Here is a 13,191-nt window from a genome sequence, read left to right on the forward strand (position 1 = left end):
GACCAGGTGGTCACGGGTTCGAGTCTGGAAACAGCCTCTCAGTGAAAACAGGGTTAAGGCTGTGTACATTATGACCCTCCCCAGACCCTGCAATGGCGGGAGCCTCGTGCACTGGGTATGCCCTTTTTTACAAGGAAGGTGTACTTCGAGCAAGCCCAAGCCATCAATCCAGATGGAGAAGCAAAGCTTTTCTCTAGAGCTTTTGAAGAAATCAAGTAGAAAGCGACCTGCAAACCAGTCAAAGTATGCCAGTGAGGACATTCTTTTGGTCTTAAAAAAAAAAGAGGAACCGAGCTTCCTTGAGATGGGCAATGAACTTGATGTGCCACTACCTTCGATCTTAATGAAAAATTCTGGCCATTTAAGGGAGATTGGTGGGGATCCCCTTCCCCTTCAAGAGGCCAACGTACTGCTTGAGCTGCAAGAGAGGGACTCCGACTGGTTTTGTTGACGGAGTCTCCAAGAGAGGGGGATGTGGGAAGGGAGAGACATGTGAGAGAAAAAGAGGAGCCAGACCATAAAAATAAAAACTGCAGAAGTCTTTAAAGACAAGGCCTTGGAAGAACCTCTATGTAAACAACGAATTTGTTAGCTACAAAATGAAAAGGAGATGGGTACGCACACAGTTAAGAACAATTTCCTTTTTAATCCAAACGAAGGTCAAATACTCAACACTAACAAAAAACACGCGGATCACAATTTGACTGATACCCAGATCACTCTTTTGGGGGAGCAGAGGCTACCCATCAAAGAAACCTTCTTGACTCCATCACAAATGCACAGGCCCCGGCAAATAAAAAATCCAAATATTAAACCTTTAAAGATTCAGCTCCCTCAAACAGAACAAGTAAAAGCTTCTCTTATGGATGCTAAAAAAATATTCAGATAATAACAGAGAGAGCAGTAGATGAAATACCCAGAAAAGATGCTAGAAATTTTGCCACAACGAAGGAATCGAAGACTGAATGGGTCCTCTCTCCTTGGACTTTTTAGCCCCCTAAGTAATAAAACGAGATCCGGTCTCTCTCTCTCTCTCGAGAGGGGTGGTTGTAATTTTATATAATAGTATGAATGTATGATATAATATGATATGGTGGGTACCGCGGCCTTTACCCCCATTCGGAGGAAATTTAATAGGGCTCCTCCTCCGTCCCCGAGAGGGGTGGTCCTTTTTGCAACCATTTTTATAAAAGATCATTTATATAGGGGGTTCATCATTCTGGTTCCATTATTGAGAATTAGGGGGATGAGGTCATGCTTTACATACATTAAAGAAATAGGAGTCGCCACCTAGGATCCAATGAGTGATAGCCCAATCCCTCGGGAATGGAAAGGGCTACATGATTGTATGGTCTGGTTAGAGAGTTTGAGCAAGTGGTTAGGTTACAAGGATGGAAAGGTATTAGCACTCCACCTCACTCAGTTATACAGGTCTTTCCACTAAATGCTCAGTTTCGAATATTCTCCCATAATGATGTGTCCTATATCAACATGTAAGGCTATATGATGCATCAAGTATATGAAAGGAAATCATATGGGTACTTTAACAAATGAAAATCACTATTTACGCTAGGAAAAGAAACAGAACAATTACCTTAAAGGTCTACATTGTGCTTCGAAGAAATGGCAAAATGAGTATATATACCTACACAGATGTACTAAAGAATAAGATGCAAATGATCTCCCCGACTCATGTGGAGATGGATGATTGTCTTGCCTTCTTCTAGTCGGACAGAGTAATGGCTGGGATGATCTTCAAGTCGCTCCGACTTCGGGCAGAATAACGGCTGTAAATAGACTTTTTACTACTCGGACTTCGGGCAGAGTAACGGCTACAAATGGGACTTTTGGTACTTAGACTTCGGGCAGAGTAATGGTGTCGCTAGAGATTTGGAAGCCAAATGCTTGATCTTCAGACAAAATCACGACATCACTTGGTGCTCATGGGATTTTTGAAAGGAAGATATGGGTTTGGGATAGTAGGAATGGGTCGGGTAGGTGGACCCGGATGATCCGGACCGCGGACAGGGTAACGGGATTGCAAGTTTCAAGACTGGAGATGGGGAGGACCCCGGGACGAGCAAAAAAGAGCTTTGGACACCGAAATTGGTGAAACAGGGGTTTGGGGGTGAACTTCCGGAGAAAAGATGTTCTGTTCGTCACAGAAGGGTTTTCCTTCCTTCCGCGGTGTCGCAGAATGGGTCCCGCAGGCTCAATCTCCTTGGTTAAGGGTATTTTTGGAATTTTGAAAGGTTTTTCAAGTCTTGGGAGGTTCTTTGAGAGGTGTCGACAATCATCCGTGTCCTGTTGTCATCATCGCCGGTGGGAGGTGGCAAAATTGCAACGTCTACAAATATATATGTGCATGTGTATATTTTTTTCCCCAAAATTTATTAATACAAGTAAAACCCCTACCTCCATTCATTAACTCACCCTAAAACTCCAACAACAACAATAACAACATAGCCTTATCTCAACTAAATGGGGTCGGCCACATGGATCCTTGCTCTCCAATCAGTTCTATTCAAAGTTATACATGAAACGAGGCCTAAGCTAAGCATGTCTTTCCTCACCACTTGTCCTATGGTTAATTTAGGCCTGCCCCTAGCTCTTTTAGTTCTCAAATCACTCCTCCATACTAGGGCATCCTAAGGCCTCCGATGGACATGGCCATATGCCTCAAAACGACTCTCTTTAAGCTTATCATGAATTAGAGCTACTCCCAACCTAGTTCCAATATGGTCATTCCTTACTCTATCCTTCCTAGTTTTCCAACACATCCTTCTCAACGTCCTCATCTCCGCTACACAGTTTATTTATCTGACACCTCTTTACTGCCCAACATTCCATACCATACATCATAGCCAGTCGAATGACTGTCCTATAAAATTTTCCTCTAAGCTTTAAATGAATACGTTGATTACACAACACTCCAGACACACCTCTCCACTTCATCCACCCTATTTTAATCCTTTGGGCAACACCATCCTCTATGTCACCTTCTTTATTTATGATTGAGCCCAGATATCTAAAATAATCACTTTGTGGAATCTCTTTCTCATTAATATTCATCACTTCATTATCCATGCTAATGTGGTTAAAGTTACACGACATATGTTCCGTCTTAGTTCTACTTATCTTCGGACCTTTTGATTCCAAAGTTGATCTCCATAGCTCCAACTTGGCATTAATCCCTGCTTTTGTCTCATCCACCAAAACAATATCATCCACAAAAAGCATACACCAAAGAACCTCATCTTGTATGCCTCTAGTTAGGTCATTCATGATACGCGCAAACAAATAAGAGCTTAAGGCTGATCCTTGATGTAACTCAATTGTTATTGGGAATTCGATGCCTTGAACCCATGACGTACCCAGTGCACGAGGCTCTTGCCATTGCAGGGTTTGGAGAGGGTCATAATGTACACAGCCTTACCCCTGTTTTCACAGAGAGGCTATTTCCAGACTCGAACCCATGACCACTTGGTCACAATGGAGCAACTTTTACCATTGCACCAAGGCCCGTCCTTTAGTCACCACACCATGATACATATCTTTAATTATGTCCACATATTTAAATGACACCCTTTTCTTCTCTAGTATATTATAGATCAACTCTGTCGGGACTCTGTCCGTCTGTCGTAGGCTTTTTCTAGGTCAATAAAGACCATATGGAGATTCCTCTTGCCTTTTCTATATCTTTCCATGAATCTCCTAACTAAGAAGATAACTTCCATTGTGGACCATCTTGGCATAAAACCAAATTGGTTCTGCGTTATAGTGGTTTCCTTTTTCATGTGGGTTTCAATAGCCCGCTCCCCTAACTTCATCGTATGACTCATTAATTTTATGCCTTTATAGCTATTACAGCTCTGAATATCCCCTTTATTTTTGTAAATTGTACCACGATGCTTATCCTTTGTTCATCTGGCATCTTCTTTGTATCCATAATCTCGTTAAACAACTTGGTTAACCAGGATAAACCACAGATTCCTAAGCTCTTCCGCACTTCTATTGGAACTCCGTTTGGGCTTGTTGCCTTGCCTACTTTCGTCTTTCTTAAGGCTTTTTTTACTTCAGACCATAGTTGTCACAGCGCCTAGGCAAGCCAAGGCAGTCGAGAGGGCAAAAATTAAGGTGACACCAACAAGGCGCCTAGACAACTGTGCTTCAGACACCCCAATTAGGGAAAAAGGTATACCTCAAAATGTGAATCTTCAAGAAATCTGGCTCAAATGCACCACATCTTCATTGTTGATGTGTTGTAGGAGCCCAAAAAACTCAACAGCAGGGGATTGGAATCGAATTCGCGGGTTTTAGTTGAAATGGGTCGAAACAATGACCCATTTCAACCGAGATTCGTTATTTAAATCAAATGAATGTACCAATGAAATTTCAACTGAAACTTGAAAATTTCGTTCGAAACATTGCATGCAGTTTTGTTTCGACCAAGTTTGAAACCGAAATATTTCACTAGATTTTGATCGTTTCAACTGGAATCTCAAACCATGAGTAGAAGAGAGCGGAGCCTATGTCTGACTGAAATTTGATCCCCTCATGACTTGCCACGTGGCAGATATGAACGGTCTGAGTTGCATCTGACTGGATTTGCTCACGCATATCTTTATCAACAATACAGTAAAGGTGTCTAGTACTGTCTTGTAGGTACTCAATATTTTCTGTACATGTTATGACTATCAGATCTGCTTAGAGCATTTTGGAAAAGCTTGTCTTTTGTTTCCTTGCCCATAATAAACACTCTCATTTTCTTAAATTAGTCTTGAACTTTGTCTGGGTCGATGCTAATGCATCCCTTCACACTTCTTACTGCAGAAGAAGTAATTTCGGCAATTGATCCGAAGAAGGTTGAGATTCTTCAGAGGTATGCCTTTATTTTGTTTTCCATTATATTGAAATAGAGGAAAGTTCTATCTTCTTTGCCTCTGTGGATATTACACCAACATTTTCTTACCTTAATGCTATACATGTACCCAGTTGGAATCAACCTTGTCCATTGATTTCTTTGAGCCACATCTTGGATGGGTGAGGTTTAATAGTCAATCTTACCCAGATCCAATATTCCTAGGCTATGATCCATTTTACTGTCCAAGCTGCCTAAACATTTTTCTCTTTAGATGTCTGATCTAATCCTCTTGTTCTTGTTTAATGAATAGCTCAAGTAAATCTTGGTGGGTTACCACTGGTAATAGGCAAATAGATCGAAATAGTTTTCTAGGAGACCATACCTGCTCTTTTTTTACTGGAAAAAGGATAGCTTAAATCATACCTATCTGTTTCATTTACTGCCTAGTAGATCTCCCAGGTGAAGCTCAAGGTGCAAGTAGTAACCTTAAACTTGCGTGTGAATCTCGTGTAACAACTGCCTACATTAAGATTGTTGGCCATCTTTAGTGTCTATAAGGTAGTACCTTGTATGTTTTTCTAGAAAATATCAGGTCAAACTGAGATTTTACATTAAACATATGGATACTTCATTTCAAGATAAGGGGAAAAAAGATACAAAACAAAAAGACTATAATTGCATGTGTTGCTTTTCTCTAGTACTGAAGGTGGTTTTCACTGTTGTGGCAGTTCTGCACACTTTCATGGATTTCAATTATGTTTCCGTTATCTTGTAGGTATTTGCAATGGTTGATTGAGGAACAAGATTCTGATGAGACACAGTTCCATACACTATATGCTCTTTCTCTTGCGAAATCAGTGATGGAAGCTGTAGAGATGGAATACAGTTCTGAAACCCCTGTTGCTGGGAAGTTTGAAGCAGCAAACATTTCTGATGCTGAATATGGTACTATATTTCGGAGTCCAGTCAGAGAGAAATTACAACAGTTTTTACAGTCTTCAGACTTATATGATCCTGAAGAAGTCCTAGACTTGATTGAAGTATCAGAATTATGGTGGGAAAAGGTTTGTGTATGATTATCTATTTCCCTGGGGACCTTAGCATGTGCACATTCTCTTTTCATCTTTATTTAGGGGAAATTTTGGATCGATTAGGAGTTCTCCTTTTTGAAGGATAGGCCCTATATGCTTCTTTCTCCTTATATTGTCTTTGATTTTCTATGACAGGCTATTTTGTACAGAAAACTGGGGCAAGGGACACTAGTTCTCCAAATTTTGGCTTTGTAAGTTTCATTGTTTTGTAGGATAGTGTCAATCAGTCAGAAATACCATGCAGGGAGTTTGGAAATATAGAGGAGTTCTGGGTGAAAAACTGAAAATAATAATATGTTCAAAACTAGAATACTAAAAAACAGAACTGAGAAAACTTGAATGATCTATTGTGATCACCCAGGCACCTTTATTTATAATTCTGGAATATGAAATTACATGACCAAAATACTCCTGCCTAGCCAATACACTAGGCAAGACACAAACAATTATAAAACATAATACTAAAGCACCCAAAGGACCAGAATACCCCACGGTATTCTGGTTTACATTATTCAACACTCCCCTCAAGTTGGAGCAAATATGTTGATCATGCCCAACTTGACTAGATTAGGTGAAATAATTTTCCAGCGGACCCTTGGTGAAGATATCAGCAAGCTGATCCGAAGAAATCACAAAGGGAATACATATCCGCCCATCTTCTAATTTCTCCTTGATGAAATGCCTATCCACCTCAACATGTTTGGTACGGTCATGCTGCACCGGGTTGTGTGCTATATCGATTGCAGCCTTGTTATCGCAGACAAGCATCATAGGAAGGCGAATAGGTAGACCCAAGTCTTGTAGCAGCCCTTTAAGCCAAAGTAACTCACAAATACCTTGTGCCATAGCTCAATTCAGCTTCGGCACTAGAACGAGCAACTACATTCTCGCTCTTCTACGCCAGGTAACAAGATTTCCACCTACAAAAGAACAATATCCAGAAATGGACTTTCGTCGCTTGAACCAGCCCAATCAGCATCGGTGTATGCCTCTACCCGTAGGTGACCATGTGAGGACAAAAGAATGCCCTTTCCAGGAGCCGACTTCAAATAATGTAGAATACGAAGAACAGCCTCCATATGAGAAGTGTAGGGATCATGCATAAATTGACTCACTGCACTCACAAAGAATGCAATGTCCGGGCGAGTGTGTGAAAGGTAAATCAGCTTCCCCTACAAGTCTTTGGTACCGGCCTTTATCAACGAGGCTCACCCCATTTTCCTTGAGCCGAAAAGAGGATCCATAGGAGTGTCAGAAGGGTGGCAGCCTAGCAAACCGGTTTCAGCCAACAAGTCTAGGACATACTTTCTTTGGGAGAGAAATATGCCTTTCGCAGATCTGGCCACTTCAATCCCAAGAAAGTATCTTAATTTGCCTAGATCTTTAATCTCAAATTCCTGGCCAAGGAAGGTCTTCAACTGTCCGATCTCATCACCATCATTGCAGAACCACTATATCATCAACGTAGACTATAAGAACAAGTGAGTTTTTCACCAACCTTCTTGATGAAGAGTGTGTGATCAGCATTACTCGCTTATAGCCCACGAAATCATGGCATTGTGGAATCGACCAAACCAAGCCCGGGCGATGTTTGGCCCATACGTTCAGCCTACGGCTGCACACTTTTCCTCTATTATCGCACAAGAGAACCCTGGTGGAATGTCCATGTATACCTCCTCCTCCAGTGCTCCATTCAGAAGGCATTTTTAACATCTAGTGTTGCAACTCCCAACCAAGGTTGATCGCACAAGATAACAACACACCTAATCGTATTCAACTTTGCAACAGTGCAAAGGTCTCCGGTAGTCTATGCCGTATGTCCGAGTAAAACCCTTGGCAACGAGCCGTGCCTTATATCTATCCACGGTGCCATCCACCTTCGTTTCACCACAAACACCCATTTACATCCAATGGTTTTCTTCCCAGATGGAAGAACAACAAGCTCCCATGTGTTATTTTTTTCAAGGCTTCCATTTCTTCCATCATGGCTGCCTTCCACTTTCCATCCGATAAAGCTTCCCGCCAATTATTAGGAACACGAATGTAAGAAAGAGAAGTAACAAAAGCACGAAATGATGGGGAAAGGGAGTCATAAGAGACAACATGAGATATAGGATGTCTGAGTACAAGTCCCGACACCTTGCGAAGGGCAATAGGCAAGTCGGGAGAAGGAACATTACCAGTGGAGAGGCGGGTTCTGGATCCAGGTTCGCAATTGGATGGGTACAGGAGCAACAAGTGGATTGAACCCGATTATGTCTCCTTCCATAGGTCTTCATAGTGCTAACATCAATCCTCCTCTCGAAATTCACTAATGGTTCTCTCGGACGGAGTTTGGGCTGAGGGGTCTCCCCTCGAACAGAACCTCGGGCCTGATCGGAGTGGTCCGCCCCCGAACAAGAACTTCTCCCCGACTCGGGGAGGACCGAAGTAGGCTGAACAGACTCATTATAGACAGACCGGAGTGGAGGAGGATGCTCAACAACACATCTTCGCTAACACTCTCCCCCGAAGAGGTGGGGACACATAGTAGGAGAGACGCTCATGAAACACAACATCCATGCCGACAAAAGTCTCGGCGGGATGGAGGGTGATAGCATTTATACCCCTTCGAGTAGCAGAGTACCCCAAGAAAATGCACCGAAGACTACGGGGTTCAAGCTTGCCGGGGACTGGTATCCTGCATAGCATACGCAGCCAAACACCTTAGGGGGAACAATAAAGGAGGAAGAGCCAAGTAGTAGCTCAACAGGGGTCTAGTGAAGGACCCGACTGGCAGCCTATTAATTAAATAGGCGGCAAGGAGAACAAGATCCCCCAATGAATCGAGGGGACATTCCGGCAAACAAAGGGCACGAGCGACCTCTAAGAGGTGGCGGTTCTTCCTCTCAGCCACACCATTTTGGGCTGGAGTATCAACACATACCTGGTGGTGGAGGATCCCATGGGCAGCCGGTATTTTGGAACCGACCTTCCATATACTCTCGCCCATTATCACTCCGTAAAATTTGAATAGTGGTATGAAATTGAGTTTGAACCAGGCCGGTGAAAGTGCTGAAAACATGAGAAAACCTCACTTTTGTTGTGCATCGAGATAAACCCAAGTAAACCTAGAATAGCAATCAATAAAGGTGACATACCACCGATGACCCGAAAGAGCAACTTTTCTACTAGGACCCCACACATCGAATGAACAACATGAAATAAAGAAGATGACCTTTTATTAGAAATAGGATAGTTGGAACATGTCTGTTTGGCCAAGACACAAGGCTCACAAAAAAATCTTCTTTATAATAAGGTTTGCCGAATGCGGGAAATAAAGTAGATAAGGTTCCTAAAGGTGGATGTCCTAGTCTAGAGTGCCATAAGTGTAATTCGGAAGAAAAGATCTTGGTGAACAAAGTCTAGAAGGTAAAGCGGTGTAGATGCAGGATCTCCATCAAGCGTGTACAATCCGCCATGCACTTTACCCGATCCAATCGTCTTCCCGAGTCCAGTTCTGAAAAACACAATGAGTAGGAAAGAATGTCACTTTGCGTTTAAAGATTTAGTGATACTACTAATGGAGAGAAGGTTAGTAGTAAACTTGGGAATATGTAATACGAGAAGATAAAGTCAATGAAGGAGAACAACCAATGGAACCCTTCCCGGATATGGAGGAGAGGGACCCATCAACAATTTTTACTTTGTCTTTACAGGAGGAAGTAGGTATTAAAAAGACTGGAGGAACTGTCATGTGATCGTAGCCCTCAGTCTATGATCCAAGGAGTGGAGACCACGGATGCACAATGACCAGCAAAGGAAATACTGTATGGGCAAAGAAGGAACCCTGAATTGGCAGCGAGATGTAGTGGGGGCAGAGATGTGTTCAATGCACGCCGGAGAGCTTGAAGTTCTTCCGGGAGAAACCAATGTCGTAGTGGGAGCTGAAGCTACACTTTCGGTGTGATTGGCCTTGTTTTTAGATTTAGCACGACCACGTTTGCTCTCAAAATCAGCAGCTTCCCATGAAGTTTCCAACACCGAGCCTTAGTGTGATATGGTTTGTGGCAATGATCACACTTCACGGGCTCTTTACTAGCAAAGCGAGAGCAACATTATCGCGAGTGTCAGAGTGATGGAACCAGTGAGTCCGTAAAGCTGATCTGTCAACCTTAGGAGTAATCATCATAGCAGCCCTCCTTGTCTCTTCATTGTGAACATATGAAAAGTTTCCTCCAAAGTGGGAAAAGGAACCCGACCAAGAACCTGCACCCGAATAGGGTCATAATCATCATTAAGTCCAGCCGGAAGTCATAGACTCGAAACGATCCACATAAGTGTGGTAGGCTGTAATATCTCGCAGCGTAGTAGGTAGGAATCGAGCATAGTGATCCAGTTGCTGCCATAAGCACTTGAGGGCAGCATAGTACTTGGTGACTGTCATCTCTTTACGGGTAGTGTGTTGAAGAGTCTTTCGGATCTCGTAAACCGAGCACCACCCCGAAGCGACCATAAGTACCCTTGACAGCAGTCCATATCTCGAGTCGCAGTGTCAAGGAGAAGGTCGACTAGAAATGTCGTGGTCATAGAATTCAGAACAAAAGACATCACCATCGCATCATTAGCTGCCCATTTAGTGCGGGCAGCCCCTTCTTCGATGGGCTGTTTGGTGATACCCGAAGGTGGCCAGTGAGTCCCCCGCCACCCACTGAGGGGATAAGGATCTGGCCCAAATCAGATAATTGGTACCATCTAGTTTTATGGCAGCAGCATAGGGCAAGAAATCAGTCCTGGTCTGATCTCCTCCAGTAGCAGCTGATGTAATCTCTGAGTCACCCATAATGCAGCAAGGTAAAATTCGAGTTTTTGAAAAAACTGAATTTCAAAAATTCTGCAGTAGTCGATCTGAAATTGGACAGAATTCTGATCTTCAAAAAACAGCAGGAATTTAAGGCTGAAACAGTGTCGAGTGCAGCAATATAACCAGGGAATAATCCCTCAAAAAATCTTCCCAAACAGCAGCCTAGAAGAACCAAATCGATAAAGTGTCGGGGTTTTGCAAAACCACGACGTTGAGATCGATAAGAAGAGGAAAGAGGCTGCAGCTGTGGGGTCTTCAATCAATGTGAAATCAGAGAGGATAGATGCTGTCGTAGGCCTGCATTGATGCTCCAAAGAAACCAATTGATCTCCCAACTGTTATGAGATCGATCTCCAAAAAAAACTGAAGCAATCCTGAATCGCAGAGAGATAATGGCAGCAGCTATCGATCTGAATTAGGTTTTAAAATTGAGGTGAGATGGAGGGCAGCACTCGAACCATAGATGGATCACCTCATGGGTGCTGCCCTAAAAAGGGTTGAATGGATCAAAGGAAGAGAAGACAGAAGGGAGAAGGGAGAGGAGAAGGGGGAGAGGAGAGGAATCAAGAGAAAAGGGTTGTTTTTGAACAATCGAGCAGGTCTTAGAACCCTAGCTCTGATACCATGTTCAAAACTAGAATACTAAAAAACAGAACTGAGAAAACTTGAATGATCTATTGTGATCACCCAAGCACCTTTATTTATAATTCTGGAATATGAAATTACATGACCAAAATACCCCTGCCTAGCCAATACAGCTAGGCAGTACACAAACAATTATAAAACATAATACTAAAGCACCCAAAGGACCAGAATACCCCCACGGTATTCTGGTTTACATTATTCAACATAATAATTTCTAAATATGAACTGTAACTTAACAACTTTTGATTTGTTTAGACACTTGTGTGTGTGTAATTCTCTATTAACTTGTAGGAAGCTGGAGGACAGTGAAGCAGCTGAACAATATTGTGCAGAAATTGGTAGACCTGATGCCTATATGCGGTAAGTATCTTTTTTATTTGAATAAAAGCATAAATTTTATTTAATCACTTTTGTCCATGATTTTGGTTGATTTGTGTTTCCCTCAGGTTGCTTGATATGTATTTGGATCCACAAGATGGAAACGAGCCTATGTTTAAGGCCGCAGTTCGCCTTCTTCACAACCATGGAGAGTCTTTGGATCCTCTACAAGTTCTTGAGGTAATGTCTCTTTCTCTTTTACAAACATGTGCCCATGCACGAGGGTAGTTCAGGATCATTATTTGGTCCTGTCCTAGGATACTCAAGTTGACAGACCACCTGAAATTCGGTACCTTCTGAGGTCCCCATGAATCCTTAAGGAAGAGGTCAAGCTCCTGGAATTTGCCTCATTTGACAACATTAGGTTGATGTCTCAAGACCAAATTACTTGGCTTTCATTTGAGTCCATCCTTGGAAAGGCTAATCCTGTTCCTGTGTCAGATATTGGGGGTGTCTTCTGTGATTCTTTATCCTCTTGGGATGTGTCATGGATGGATGGACCACAGTGTTAAAAGCCCAATGCAGACCAGCAATAAGCCTCAGCAAGTTGAAAAAACCTGGAGTTGGGGACTTAACCATTCACTGTGAAATGCTCAAGATATTGTTCTGGAGAGACTACAATGGTTCAACAGGATTCACAGTCCAAATGTTCCCAAAATCCAAGTTCTAGTGATTTTTAGTTCTATAATCTACCATATGATTTAGTAGTTTGCAATTCTGCCTTATTCTCTCATCAAGAAGTTTTTGTTTTCGTTCAGAATTATTGGTAGGGAATTTGAAATTCTTATTTGCAGACACTGTCCGCTGACATGCCACTCCAACTTGCTTCTGATACAATATTAAGAATGTTGAAAGCTCGGCTTCGTCATCATCGTCAAGGACAAGTAAATTTTCAATATGAATACTTCTCTTTAGATCCTGGGATTTCAATGATTCTTGAGCTGGTTGCAGTTGGTAAAAATACAAATGTGCTCCAAGTAGTGTTGTCTACGTGGGGAGATTTGTGGTGGCCATTTGTTTAGTTTCTGATAAATTGGAGAAAACCAATGAAATGAAAATAGGTCTTGTAGCGGTAAACCATATATGGTGACAGGTTGCTTAGTATACGCTAGCGCCTGGCTGTGTCTATCTCTCTCTTCCCCTCCTATGAAATGACATATCTGCCCCCTATTGTGGGAGGAGAGAGACAGACACAAGGAGGCACTAGCGTAGGCTACACAGCTGGACAGGGCACGCAATCCCATAATTATATTCATACAAGTAGACAGAAAGGTCATAAGTATCTGACACTATAAATTCTGCTCCTGAACACTTAAGCTAATCTAGTTAATGTTAGCTGACCTCATATGAGACTGCCTAATAGTAACCTT

The 13,191-nt window shown here is 42.4% G+C and overlaps 1 pseudogene; it reads left to right on the plus strand.

Moving 5' to 3' along the window:
* Positions 1-12,843, plus strand: part of LOC122643713 — a 30,707-nt pseudogene extending 17,864 nt beyond the window's left edge.
* Positions 12,844-13,191: the final 348 nt, after the last annotated feature.

The sequence above is a fragment of the Telopea speciosissima genome, chromosome 10, assembly GCF_018873765.1.
Source record: "Telopea speciosissima isolate NSW1024214 ecotype Mountain lineage chromosome 10, Tspe_v1, whole genome shotgun sequence".
In the NCBI taxonomy this organism is placed as follows: Eukaryota; Viridiplantae; Streptophyta; class Magnoliopsida; order Proteales; family Proteaceae; genus Telopea; species Telopea speciosissima.